The sequence below is a fragment of the Syngnathoides biaculeatus genome, chromosome 20 (assembly GCF_019802595.1).
Source record: "Syngnathoides biaculeatus isolate LvHL_M chromosome 20, ASM1980259v1, whole genome shotgun sequence".
NCBI lineage: Eukaryota > Metazoa > Chordata > Actinopteri > Syngnathiformes > Syngnathidae > Syngnathoides > Syngnathoides biaculeatus.
Window position 1 is genome coordinate 16558561 of NC_084659.1, and position 12871 is coordinate 16571431.

At 42.4% G+C, this 12871-nt stretch overlaps 1 pseudogene; it reads right to left on the reverse strand.

Moving 5' to 3' along the window:
• Positions 1-1752: 1752 nt before the first annotated feature.
• On the reverse strand, positions 1753-4419 carry LOC133493509 (uncharacterized; annotated as a pseudogene).
• Between the last annotated feature and the right edge of the window lie 8452 nt (positions 4420-12871).

The window sequence follows — 12871 nt, forward strand, 5'->3', positions numbered from 1 at the left end:
CATATGAGTTATGGATTAACTCAACATATTCATCGACACCGCGTTCTCTCAGAGAACACAGGATATGCTCGTGAGATATGGAATCAAAAGCCTTCGCAAAATCCACAAACACAACTGCCAGCGGAGTCCGCTCAGACCTCGAGTTCCTGATGATCTCGGACAAGATCACCAGGTTATCCGCAAACCCACTCGAGTAAGCAAGGAAACCGCGTTGTCCGGGGTTCAGAGGACAGGCTCGCGATAGCCTCATCGTCATACACCTCGCAAACAGCCTCAGAACCACCGATCCTATCGTCACGGGACGCCACCCAGTTGGATCCCGCAATTCATCCGGATCGTTGGACTTCGGCAACAGCCGCATCCGGCACTCCTTGAAAGCCCCGGGAATGACTCCACGGACCAACCATGTCGTTGCTCACCCTGGGGGTCCCAGTGCAACAGCGCCCTTTTGCTGATCCTGTCTGCTCCCAGGGCCGTGCAGTTCTTCAATCGAGCCAGGTTTTCCATCACCCCCTTTGCCAGAATTAGAACATGGAACTCGCAGTTGTCGGTGGTAGCTTTCGTTCCAAACTCCCCAAGCCCCCAGAATTGCTCCCCTGCCTCCCATCTCTGCCGGAAGTAGGATCAGCTCTTGCACCTCCCCCACACTCCAGAGCTTCGTTCCTTTGACACCCTCTACCTTCTCAACCTTCCTTGCCTTCCACTCCGCCTCGTGGACATGCCGCTTATGTTGGGAGACACCAACCGCGGAAGCAAATACTCATCCACAGAGCTTGCAATTGAACTCATCCACAGAGCTTGCAATTGAACTCCCACCTCTGCTAACCTACACTACTACACTACAAATACTGCTACAGGGAATCCCTGTTCAGTTGTAGAGAGTGACAAATCAAAGAAGAGAAAATTAAGAATTAGTATACTGGAACAGTTGATAAAGAAAAAAAATCTGAACAGTCCAAGGAGTTGTTGCAGAATTTGTATATATGTTAAATCTAGTGTGATTACCTAGACTTACATTTTTGTGGACATTTTTTTGATAATTTATTTTTGATCAAAATAAGTTTTAGAAAAATGTTTAAACAGTACTGGACAATGTTTTAGACCAGTGGTCCCCAATCTTTTCAAACACTCAATTCATTTCAATCACTGCAGACCAGTCAATGATTGACATGTTTTCCCATGGACCAGGAAGGCAGCGGGTTTGGTTACAGAGTTTGATTTGATTGTAGTGAATATCAAATACAATAATGAAATAAAGATACAGAAAAAGAACCAACCATTCCAAATTTTTATCTCAATTGACCTGCACAGTTCAACTTATTAAAACACTCCATGACAGCTGAAATGTGTCAGAACCATTTCCCTCTGTTGGCGACCACAGCCCGAGCACTCTTAACTGGTTGCAAGAGTAAAGTTGAAACAAGCTTTCGAAATAAGATACAGTGACGCTACAAAAATGAATTTAAAGTGCTAATTTGGCAGTGGCTCAAGGTTTGTCAGGGATTTAGAAGCCTGGTCCTTGGAACTGTGAGGCACATGCTCTGACAGTTGCACCAGCTGCTCCAAGTAAACAACGCTATATGTAACTTACACACTGCCTTTGAACTCATAAGTTTGATTTGAATACTGTTTGAGAAACAGATAGTGTTAATTTCAGTCTATGGTGCCAGTGCAGAATTCGGACACCATTTAAACTTGGACCCAGCCACCAACAATGATTGGAACTCAGACACAAATGCACAACACAGCAAGTAAGACAAAGCAAGGTAAGTTTGTTTTAATTAAAATCGTTCAAGGAATATCACTTAAGTGGGAACGGACAAATGTGGTGGATCGCATAATCCGGATTGTTCAGCCGTGCTTTGCACACACAAACTTCTGGACTTTGGTGGAACAACGGCCTGCATACAGGTTTTGGCACGTCAGTCGGGTAGGGGCCTGGATTCTGTGGAAAACAAAAAAAGTTGAACAACGAGTTGCTCCGTGTACAAGTAAAAAGTAACACATAGCGAGACTTACTTTTGGGGGATAGAATTCACACTCAAGTTTTCCCACTTGTCTGTGCAAGTTGTAGTAAGAGGTTTGACAAAAGGCGTGATTCTTGAAAATAGAAAAGTCACATTAAGAATCATGTGGACCCAGAACGATTTTATATTTAGATGGGTTCATCTAGGACTAGCCATGAGCATGAAAGTCAACTCACAGCTCTGTCCGACAGCGAGGCGTGCAGGGGACAAAAGTATTCCTGGCACCTCTGGGACACGTGGTCTCAACCAAGGCAAACTTCAGCAAGGTCACCGTGCCAATGGATGGAATAGACTGAGATGGGAAGAGTTAAAAATTATGTGACTGAGTAAGCAAAAAACTGGGGGAGAAATAAATGAGTATTACCTCCATTGTCACATGAGCCACTTCCATCAGGGTGAAGTAGTTCTGGTGTTGACTCTCCCGGTTGAACTTGACCACAGAGTCATGCACAGCCTTCACCGCTGTTGGGTCATCCAGAGGTAACAACACGGACAAACAGTCTCCAACTCCTCATTGGTAAGTTCTGCACACAGGTGGCATGATACCAGAAAGTTAAAAGCATGGATCTTTAAAAGAAGCAAGGGGGGGTAAATTTGTAACAAAAGGAACTTCAAAATATTTTGCTCTAAATGTGTCCCCAGTATCGCTCTGAAGTGAAAGCTGCAATATTGGAAGCTAAAGTAAATATATATTATATATATATATATTTTTTTTTTAATAGAAATTTTAAAATTTATCCCAAACCTACCACCCACATTGAATAATTTAATCAATTCATTAAAAACCAGGAACACCACACTCTGATTAATCCCCCCCTCAAAAAAGGCAAAGAAACTGACCTGGTCTGGTTGTGCATTCATGTCTGGTGACTTTGGCCACACCCCACATCACCCAGAATTCAATGCTGCAGGTGGCAACTGCACCCTAAACAACAACAACAACAACAACAAGACACTTAGCATGTCACCTACATGAGCAGCAGTAATCTTTGAGAACAGAACTAAAATGTACCCGTTCATCCCGTCGCCACAGCTCGCATTGGTCATCAGGTTTGGGGTTGGTGAAGTGACATTTGGTCTGCACGAGCTTCACATTCACATCTATGTGGCAACCTCCTGATACCTGCATGGAGGAACAGGCATGATGCAAAATAATTTGGTGGCGTGCCACAAACATCTCCACCTCATGAGTCAAACCTTGGTCGGTTTTCTGGTTGGGCCAAATGATCCTACACACTGTGGGTTACATTTGATAGAACTTTTCAAACTGGGAATGCCACAGTACAGTGAGGGTGGGAGGGAAATCCACACCACCTTGAACAGAATCATCATGATTTGGCTACGAGTGATGAGCTGTGCCAGCCCTTTAAGCCCTGTCGACTGATGGTCACCTCCTTTATGCAAAGAGCACATCAATACTTGATTCATTTGGGGGAGGCGCCAGAAATGACATCTGAAGCCCCGCTTTCCCTCCTGCACCACGTGACAGAATTGGGGCGTGATTCACCGGTCACAGGCTCGATTTTGCTTTTTAAATACCATGAGAAAAGATATTTTCTCAGGCCAAGGTGGTTGTACCAAAAACCATGGGGAAACATTTAATAAAAATCCATAAAATTTCCCCGGTCTCTCCCATTTTACACAAGCATGCATCTTCAGTGGAGTCTTCCAAGTTCCACAATCACTGTAAATATAGGAAGTGAAATTTCCTTGGGGGGCGGGTGTAACAAATTCAAGACCTTCCACTTTGGAGACAGCCACTATATGAACCGGTGAGATCCACTCAAAAACCTCCTTGCAAGTTATTAAAATGTGTGTGTGTGTGTGGTGGGGGGGGGGTGTAAACTTTTTAGACAGTGCACTGGAATCTTGTATTTTAAAGTTTAGTTTTACACTTTGTATTAAATTGTTAGGCAGATGTTATAATTCAATGCATGACACATGGTCATTATCCACATGGCCAGCAGGTGGTGACATGTCCACATAAAGAATCAAGAAAAGAAAACATTTCTTGAACAAAATTGCCGAAGTAATTCAAAGCCTGCAGGAGACGTCACCATCAGCATCACTAGTCTCTATTTTTTTTTAAAGAGGAGGAGGGTGACAACTGTTAACTAGCATGAAAACTTGAAAAGTGCCAACCTGTTGATATTTGCTGCTCTGGACCTCCTGCAGCTTGAACCTGAATCCATGCTCGTGCTTTCCATTGATGTGTCGCACACCAAAAGTCGCAGCCGCCGTCACGTTTTCCTTGTCACAGGTGACTGCCGGCCAAGATGGCGCCGCAAGCAGACCGGAAAGCGCTGCGGCGCACCACAGCAGAACTGCAAACAGGTTAGTTGTCATGATGAGAACGAAGAAGTGGAAAAAGCACACATCGCACAACACCCATCCGGAATTTAACCAGACTGAGGACCAATCACAGTGAGGACAAATGCACAACACCTGTGTCCTAATTAGTGGTGGTTGTCATTTCATCAATCACCTTCATTCACCTCAGCTGAGCACTTTTGGAAAGAAAACATTAACTGGAGTATCAGTTTTAAAAATACAGGATGTCCCAAAAAAAATGTATACACACTTTGAATAATGATATTTGGAAATTCTTTTACATGTTAAAAATGATTTGAATTATAATGGACGTCAGGTTTACAATTATTTAAAGTGTGAATAAATGTTTTTGGACACCTTATACTGTATATACTGTTTATGTTTTTGGAGGAAAATATGAACATCCATCCATCCCTTTTCTTTGCCACTTGTCCTCACGAGGGTCACGGGAGTGCTGGAGTCTATCCCAGCTGTTATCGGGCAGGAGGCAGGGTACACCCTGAACTGGTTGCCAGCCAATCACAGGGCACATAGAGACAAAGAGCCACACTCCCAATCACAGCTAAGGGGAATTTAGCATCCAATTAATGTTGCATGTTTTTGGGATGTGGGAGGAAACCGGAGTGCCCGGAAAAAAAAAACCCACACAGGCAAGGGGAGAACATGGAAACTCCACACAGGCGGGTCCAAGATTGAACCCGGGACCTCGGAACTGTGAGGTCAACGCTTTACAGCTGCTCCACCGTGCCGCCATCTTTTAAGCAATATGTGTGAATCACAACCAACCTTATCACTGAGTCAAGGAAACCGTGAAGATTTTATTGCATTTGGTTCCATCCAGTGAAAAGAAAGTGGCATGAAGTTACTTTTCATGCCAAAATGCTGACCTCTAGGGTATACCCTTCAAAATAAGAGTGTAGAAACTTTTTGAGGGAGGTGGGAACAAAATGGCATTTCCAATCATAAAGCAAGAAGATTTTAATTTTTTTTTTTAGGTACAAGTGAATTACTCTTCATGGTAATCCTTGAATAAGAAATGGTGAGTTAACCAAGTCTATAATCAGAAAGCCAAGTTGAATAAACAGTAAACTGCCGTCAATTGTGTTCTTTCATCAAGTCGGAAAGAACCCTGAGTCACCACAGTCATCTGCCTCATCCAAGACGGTCCAGACAGAGTCTTCATATCAACAGGAAGTGGAGCGAACGGAGCTGAGCATGACTTCCCAGTTCCAGTCCATTTGGATTCCTTTTGGGGTCTGGGGCAAAGTTTGCATTGTTTAAACGGTGTCTCAATTATGGACTCTGATCCTACAGCATAACTAAAATCAACATTAGACTTGGTTCTCTAGCAGTATCATTCTCAAACCTATGAATCAAAAGGCAGCGTGTGTGGAAAAAAACTCATTCCTGTTTCAACGAAGTTAAATAGCATTGAAATTAATTGTGACTGTTAGATCACATTAACTTCCTGTTTTAAGCCTGTAGACTTGAAGTAGAATCCGCTCGTTCACGGTTGCATAGTTGGTTGTTGACGGCGCCTTGTCATCGAGTAATGTACAATTTATGAGCAAACAAATTTAAAGTTGATACTCTGAATACAAGTAAATAAGCATATTCAATCCCTTATAGTGAGTATAATTATAAATTGTGATGTCTCATTTAGGCACGGTGATTCAGCTGGTAAAGTGTCAGCCTCACAGTTCTGAGGACCCGGGTTCGATCCCGGCCCCGCCTGTGTGGAATTTGCATGTTCTCCCCGCGCCTGCGTGGGTTCCCTTTGGGCACTCCGGTTTGCTCCCACATCTCAAAAACATGCAACATTAATTGGGACACTCTAAATTTCCCCTAGGTGTGACTGTGAGTGCGACTGTTTGTCTTTATGTGCCCTGCGATTCGCTGGCAACCAGTTCAGGGTGTACCCTGCCTCCTGCCTGTTGACAGCTGGAATTGGCTCCAGCACTCCCCGTGACCCTCGTGAGGATAAACGGCAAAGAAAATGGATGGATGAATGGATGGAAAAAGAGAGTAATCACCAACACATCCAGGAGGAAGAAGTCATCAGGTCTTCATGAGGAAATAGAAGAATCATCTTCATTTTCATGAACCAGCAAGCATGTACACAACATTTGTTGTCTGCATTTTACTCATCACAGTAAACACACACACTTGTTAGTGGAACACACTGAAACAACTGGGGAGCAATTCAGAGTATCTGTGTCTTGCTCATGGACACAACAGCAGTGAGTTTGGGTGGGGTCTTGAACCTACTGTTGTTTTCCACATGGTGACAGTCCAGCTAAACCATTAGTCCAGGCCCATGAATTTGGGTCGATGTAAAAAGTTGAAATCACCAAAAACATTGTCAGGCAATTAGTGTTAAGATAAAAAAAAAATAATAATTGATGAAAAGCCTTGGCTAACATCTGCCCACATGCCGAGTTTTCTCTCTTTCTTGGTCCTCTTGCACTCGAGAACGTCTGGGTGCTCACCTCACCTCTTCGGGCCCCCACCTCACATCTCAAGTCCCATCCTGCAGACCTCAACCGCCACCGTCAGGTAGGGAATGAACTATAATAATTTTGTTTAAGATTTCACCTTTCACAGAAACCATATTAAAACCAAAAATTTATTTTCCTCCCCCATCTTTTTCCAACTTCATCCATTTTTGAAAACGCTGGAGCGAGCCACGAGAGCGGCGCTAAAAAAGATCAAGAAATGTGGGTTGCCTCCTCCTGGTCTTGTAGAATGCTTCTAAAATGGGTGTCAAATGTGAGATTGTGAGTGTTTCTCACTGCAAAAAGGTGAAGCTGACAAAACCCTTCTCAGCTAATGGAAATTTGGGAAAAAGGTTTTTTCTGGGACTTGAAAACTGGACTTCTCAAGGTCACAGGTAATCGAGAAGCATACCTCTAGAACAGCAGTCGGCAACCCGCGGCTCCGGAGCCTCATGCGGCTCTTTCATCCTTATAATGCGGCTCTGATTGGCTTGGGAAAATAAATTACTCAATTTTTTTTTTTTGTATTTAATTGAAGTGTGTTTTATTTGTGTTAGTTTTTATATTATTTTATTTCTAAATTTGAAGATTATTGTGATCTTGAAATATTAATTAAATTATTTGATATTATTTTTTCGTCGCTCAAAATAGACGTCACACTGCGGAAGCGGGTATACCCGCTGAAACGCCGTCTATTTTGAGCGACTTTCAAGCCCGGCAAAGCCAATGGAGAAATGTAAGAAAAGAAAAATATCTCAAGAAAATAGAACATTCAATGATGCCTGGGCAGATTCATTTGCGTTTACCTCGGGCGAGAGTGGCCTACCAGTATGCCTAATTTGTGGAGAAAAACTGGCTCACAATAAACGGTCAAATGTCGCAAGACATTTTAACAATACACACAGAGCCTTTGCTGAAAAATATCCAGAGGGAGAAGAGAGGAAAAAAGCTGTTTCGGAACTGATGCAGAGAAGGCTGACCGGACGAAAAATCAATTCAAGAAGTGGGTGAAGTCTGCAAATTCAACTACATATGCAAGCTTTGTGGCCGCTCAGGAAATAGGCAGGCATGGGAAACCGTTCACAGATGGAGAATATATGAAAGAATCATTCCTTAAGATTTCAGAACACTTATTTGCGGACTTTAAAAACAAAGACGAAATTGTGCAGAAAATCAGAGACATGCCTCTCTCTGCGAAGACTGTCAAAGACAGAACCATAAAAATGGCAGAGAAAATATCACCAAAACAGCAAATCAAAGACATCAATTCAGCAGCAGCGTACTCAATCGCCTGTGATGAGTCCAAATGGACAATTTAAATTCAGCTTTTTAATTTATTTGAAAGAGACATTCATTGTTATTATTTTTCAAGAATTCAAAATGTTCAAAATGTGTTCATTAAATGAATAAAATGTAATTTTCTCTGTAGCACGTGGATTTCATAAGAAACATGCTGCGGTAAAGTAGTAGAAGTTTTTTTTTTTCATTTTAGATGTGCGGCTCCCAGTGTTTTCTTTTCCGTGGAAACCGGGTTCAAATGGCTCTTTCGGTGTCAAAGGTTGCCGACCGCTGCTCTAGAACAACGAACCACACGGGTGGATTAGTGCCCCCAGCCACTCCCATCTCCGTAAAACTTCACGGCCCTGAAGGGCCAGGTCATCTCCTCTGTCACCCACCAAACACTGCCGATCCTGCTCTTCACCTCCGGCAATCACCAATCAACAAAAGTAGGACAAAAGTCTTAGTCCATGATTGGATATCGTACAGTACATCACAAATGTTGGATGAGACCACTTAGGTCCCCCCCTGAATCCGAATTTCAATTTTTCACCTTAAAAAGTCATTTTAAAAATCCACGTGCTATGAACTTTGGTAGGAATAGTTTGTCAGGTGTCCCAATCAATCAATCAATCAATCAAGCAATCAATAGCCGTTATTGTCATTATATGCTGTCCATACAATGAAATGATGAGTGCGTCTCCACAAGGTGCAATAAAATTGAATAAAAAAAAAAACAAAGAACATCTTGGGAAACATAAAAACAGAGAAAACATCAACGTACAGTTGCAGCTAAAATAAATGCACAAAAGTGCAGTTGAAAAATACAACATTAAATTGTGATTACTTATTTCTATAAATAGTTTGAGTATAAATCTTACCTGGCAAGGGTGGCGCACCACTTCCTCGGGTACTGCTGGGGTGTTGACTGAAATCAAATGGAAAATACACGAGAAGTCAGTGAAACAGGGCAAGAAGACAAAAAACGTTCAAAGCAGTTTTCATTTCATTACGTTACAAACATTAGCAAATGTTACATTAGCAAACCCAACACCGAGCAGCCAGCCAATACTGTTATGCTTTCTTAGTCACGTGACACAACAGTGAGTTCAATCCTTTTATTTTCCTGTAGTATGTTGTTAAAAAGGAGTGTAACACATTACAACCGAAAATTTGGCAACGGAGCGTAGTTATTTTCCCCACGGACATATTTGACAGCAATGCTGCTTCTCAGCTTCAACGTTTGATCAACTGCACAACATAAATAATGATGCGGTCGGTTAACGTGAGATGCAAAAATGCGACATGTATCAATGGTTCATTTCATGCCGTCACTTCAAGGACAACAAGTCTTTTAAAGATGATTTTGTCGGCTGTATTTCCTCTTGCCAAACTGGCTTTGGTTTGCTCTGAATCAACCTTCCTGTTGAAACATGTTATGCTTTTTTTAGGCAGTTGCAATGTTAACATTTTTTTATGAAAAACAGCTGCGTTACAATGAAACTGTTGTGTTGTTGAGATTTAGAGAAATAAAAGTGTCTGTTTCTCAGATCACAAGTTCTTCATATATGGTTTAATGTTGAACTCATTGACACAAGACAAGTCACGTGACCATGTTCAGAGGAGTTATTGCCATTACACTGCACTGATTCAGTTAATGGCAGTTCAAAATATGCCATTGAAATTTGCTTTCATGAAACATTTCACTGTTAGCGTTAACATAACTTTGTAGTGCATTTGAAAATATAATACAAAACTAACAATGTATTCTGATTCTTCTAATGTAAGATGAATTGGAAGTTCTAAAAAATGGACAATTGTACCTTCCAGGAAGTTGTCCTGCAGGGAGCGTGTTTTCCTTTTGCAGCGGCAACTTTTAAAGTCATAAAAATTCCCCCACAAAACTGAACTGCCAGCAATGTAAATTTTCACAGCTTCAAAGACTGCACATCTTTAATGTGGCTCTGGCGGTATGACATGCCTCACCATAAAGCTGACTATCATGTTCATAAGTGTTGACCAAATCTGGCGTCGGCACCCCTGACCCCTTAGCCTCACATTCGGCAGAGAAGCCGACTTTTGTGTTCTTTCGCCCATTCGCGTGGTCCTCCCCTGTCGGGGCATCTGTCACTCCCCTGGCTCAAACATCCCATAGCAACGCCCGGCTGGGCTGAGAGACACTCCCTACTTTTCATTTGTTCATACCAACCTACTACCTTGTAGTTTGTTACTTTATTATCAGACCTGCGCTTGCAAAAACCCCAAAAGCCCATTGTACACATTATTTCAAATGTTAGATTCTCTTATCCCCCGTTCGAAGTCCTGGGAACACTTGCAGTTGAAACAGTCGCAAGGCGTGGTGTCACCAACCAGCTCACCCCCCCTGTCACACGGCAACCAGCCATACAAGGATCCAGATCCAATCAATCCGCATTCCCCCCCCCTTCCCTTTTGAGAGATTATATCGTGCTTGGTGATCAGATAAAACTTTAGGCCCTTGTATTAAGCGAATAGTTCCACTAATCCGCAAGGGATCATCGTCTAATCCCATCAGCTCTCCCTCCGCGAGCACCCCGTCTACCCGACTACCCCATTTTAGTAAGCGTTTCCCCACCCACCTCTATAACTCACCAGACGTCCTTTTTTCTCCTTTTTTTCCCGTTTATTCGCCAAGAAACCCCCCCTTTGCAGAGTGCGGAGAGCATCGAAGAGGAAAGAGGGGAAGAAAGGAACGAGGAAGTGGATAGAATGAACATGCGGACGAGGGAGAACCGGAGAACAGGACAGATAACGAGGAAGAGAAGATGGAAACGACAGGAAGCGACGATCAGCGCAGACAGCCGGGTCATGGAAGCGAGTAAAGGAGCCGGACACTTATTGACGATACTAAACGCAACAAAAAGTGAACAGCTAGTGTGGAGCAGCACATCCTAAATTGCGGTTGTGGGGAAACAGCGGACCCTCTGACTTAAACATGAGCTGTTACAGGCAGGCGTTAACCAATTCTTCGATTTTGGATTTATTTTCTACTCATTACAAAATAAAGCTCAAATTAATCCATAAAAAGTATTAATGATGATCAATCAACATTACATAGACACGTTTTCACTAATTCAACATAGCTAAGAGACGTTTTCGTACAGGCAGCGGATACAAACTCAGTTGAAACGCGAGTTAGCCACAAAATGCTACCAGAGTGTCAATGAAACCCCAAATAATCCAGATATTCGGAAGATGCATTTCCCAGATATTTTGTAGTCACCACACAAACCGTCCCAGGAGCGGGGGTGAAAAAAAAAAAAAAAAAAAAACAAATCGAAAAAATTTTTGTTTTTGTGGCTTTACCTACTTTGGATTTGCTGCCTTTAGGAGTATATCGTAGTGGAAGGCGCCGTGCTGAGAGTTTCCTCAGCCAGGCTCGCCGCACTCAGCGCAAATCGGCGCTAAATCTTCTGGGCCGAATGATATGTTGGCCAGCAAAAATGAATCTTCCACCATAGAGTTGGTCTCCTGACAACCCTCAAAAGTTAATTGTATTTCAAATCAATGTCCTCATTCAAAAAAATGGAAAAAACTTTTTTTTTTTAAATTACATTTTATTCGTGTAAATATTCTTTTTAGAACAGTAAAGCCTTGGTTCGCAAACGTCCCCGTTGTCGAACGAAAATTTTGAGACTGTTTTTGCTTCTGTTTTTCGAACGAAAATCGGTACTCAAACACCCCGGAAATAACATAATGCGGGCGGCGCAAACAGCTGACCCACCCACGACGTGTTTTGTTATTGTGAATTCGAACGCCTCCCAACAAAAAAAAACGGAAATGACATCGCGCACGGCGCAACCAGCGCACTTTTGTTGTTCTGTATAACGCAGCCTCTGTACATAGACGTGTCCCGGTAGTGACTGTTTTTCCTCTTATCAACCGTATGAACCCCCAATCATGGCTCCAAAGAAGGCAAATTGCTTGTTTAAAGTTATTCTACACTTTTGTTAATAAAAAAAAATTTACAAGGCTGGTGGCCGAGTCGCTACAGATACGGCAATGCACTCCCAGCCTAGCGTACTCTACTACTAAAGCATATGTTTTAAGCAAAAAATATATTTCTAAAACTATTTTATTATATAAAGTATTTAAACTATACATGTATTTCTACTATGCAGTTTATTATCAGGAAAAGCTAAAAAAAAAAAAAAAGGCTTTAAAAAGGCTAATTTTTTGAGGCTTGGAACGGATTATCTCTTTTTCCATTCATTGTAATGCGAAACATTGATTCGGTTTCTGAACAAATCATTTCTCGAACCATTTTCTGGAACGGCTTGTTGTCGATGGACGCAAATGGCCCCCGGGTTGTAGTTTGACCACAACTGATTTTCGCACCTGATTGGCTGTGTAACCAACCAATTGACTCCATAAAAGCATTAAGTTAGCGTAAAGTTATGTCTATTTGTCTTTGTTTTGCATTTAGTGATTAGTTTTAGGAAGTCCTCACATGAGCTCCTTGGTCTGAAGCTCAATGGGGTCATGAGTTTCGCTGTCCATGTGGAAGCGGACCTCTAAGGAGGACAGCGTCAGCGCCCTGAAGGAGAACATGAATATGATGAGAAATGTACAGTAAACGAACATAACGCAAGCAATCCCACTTTCTGCGGAGACTTCACCCTTTCTCGATCCTGTGCTTCTTGAGGATTTTGGCGAGCTTGTTGAGGCTGCGGAGGCTTTTGGTGATGTCGTCGTTCTTGC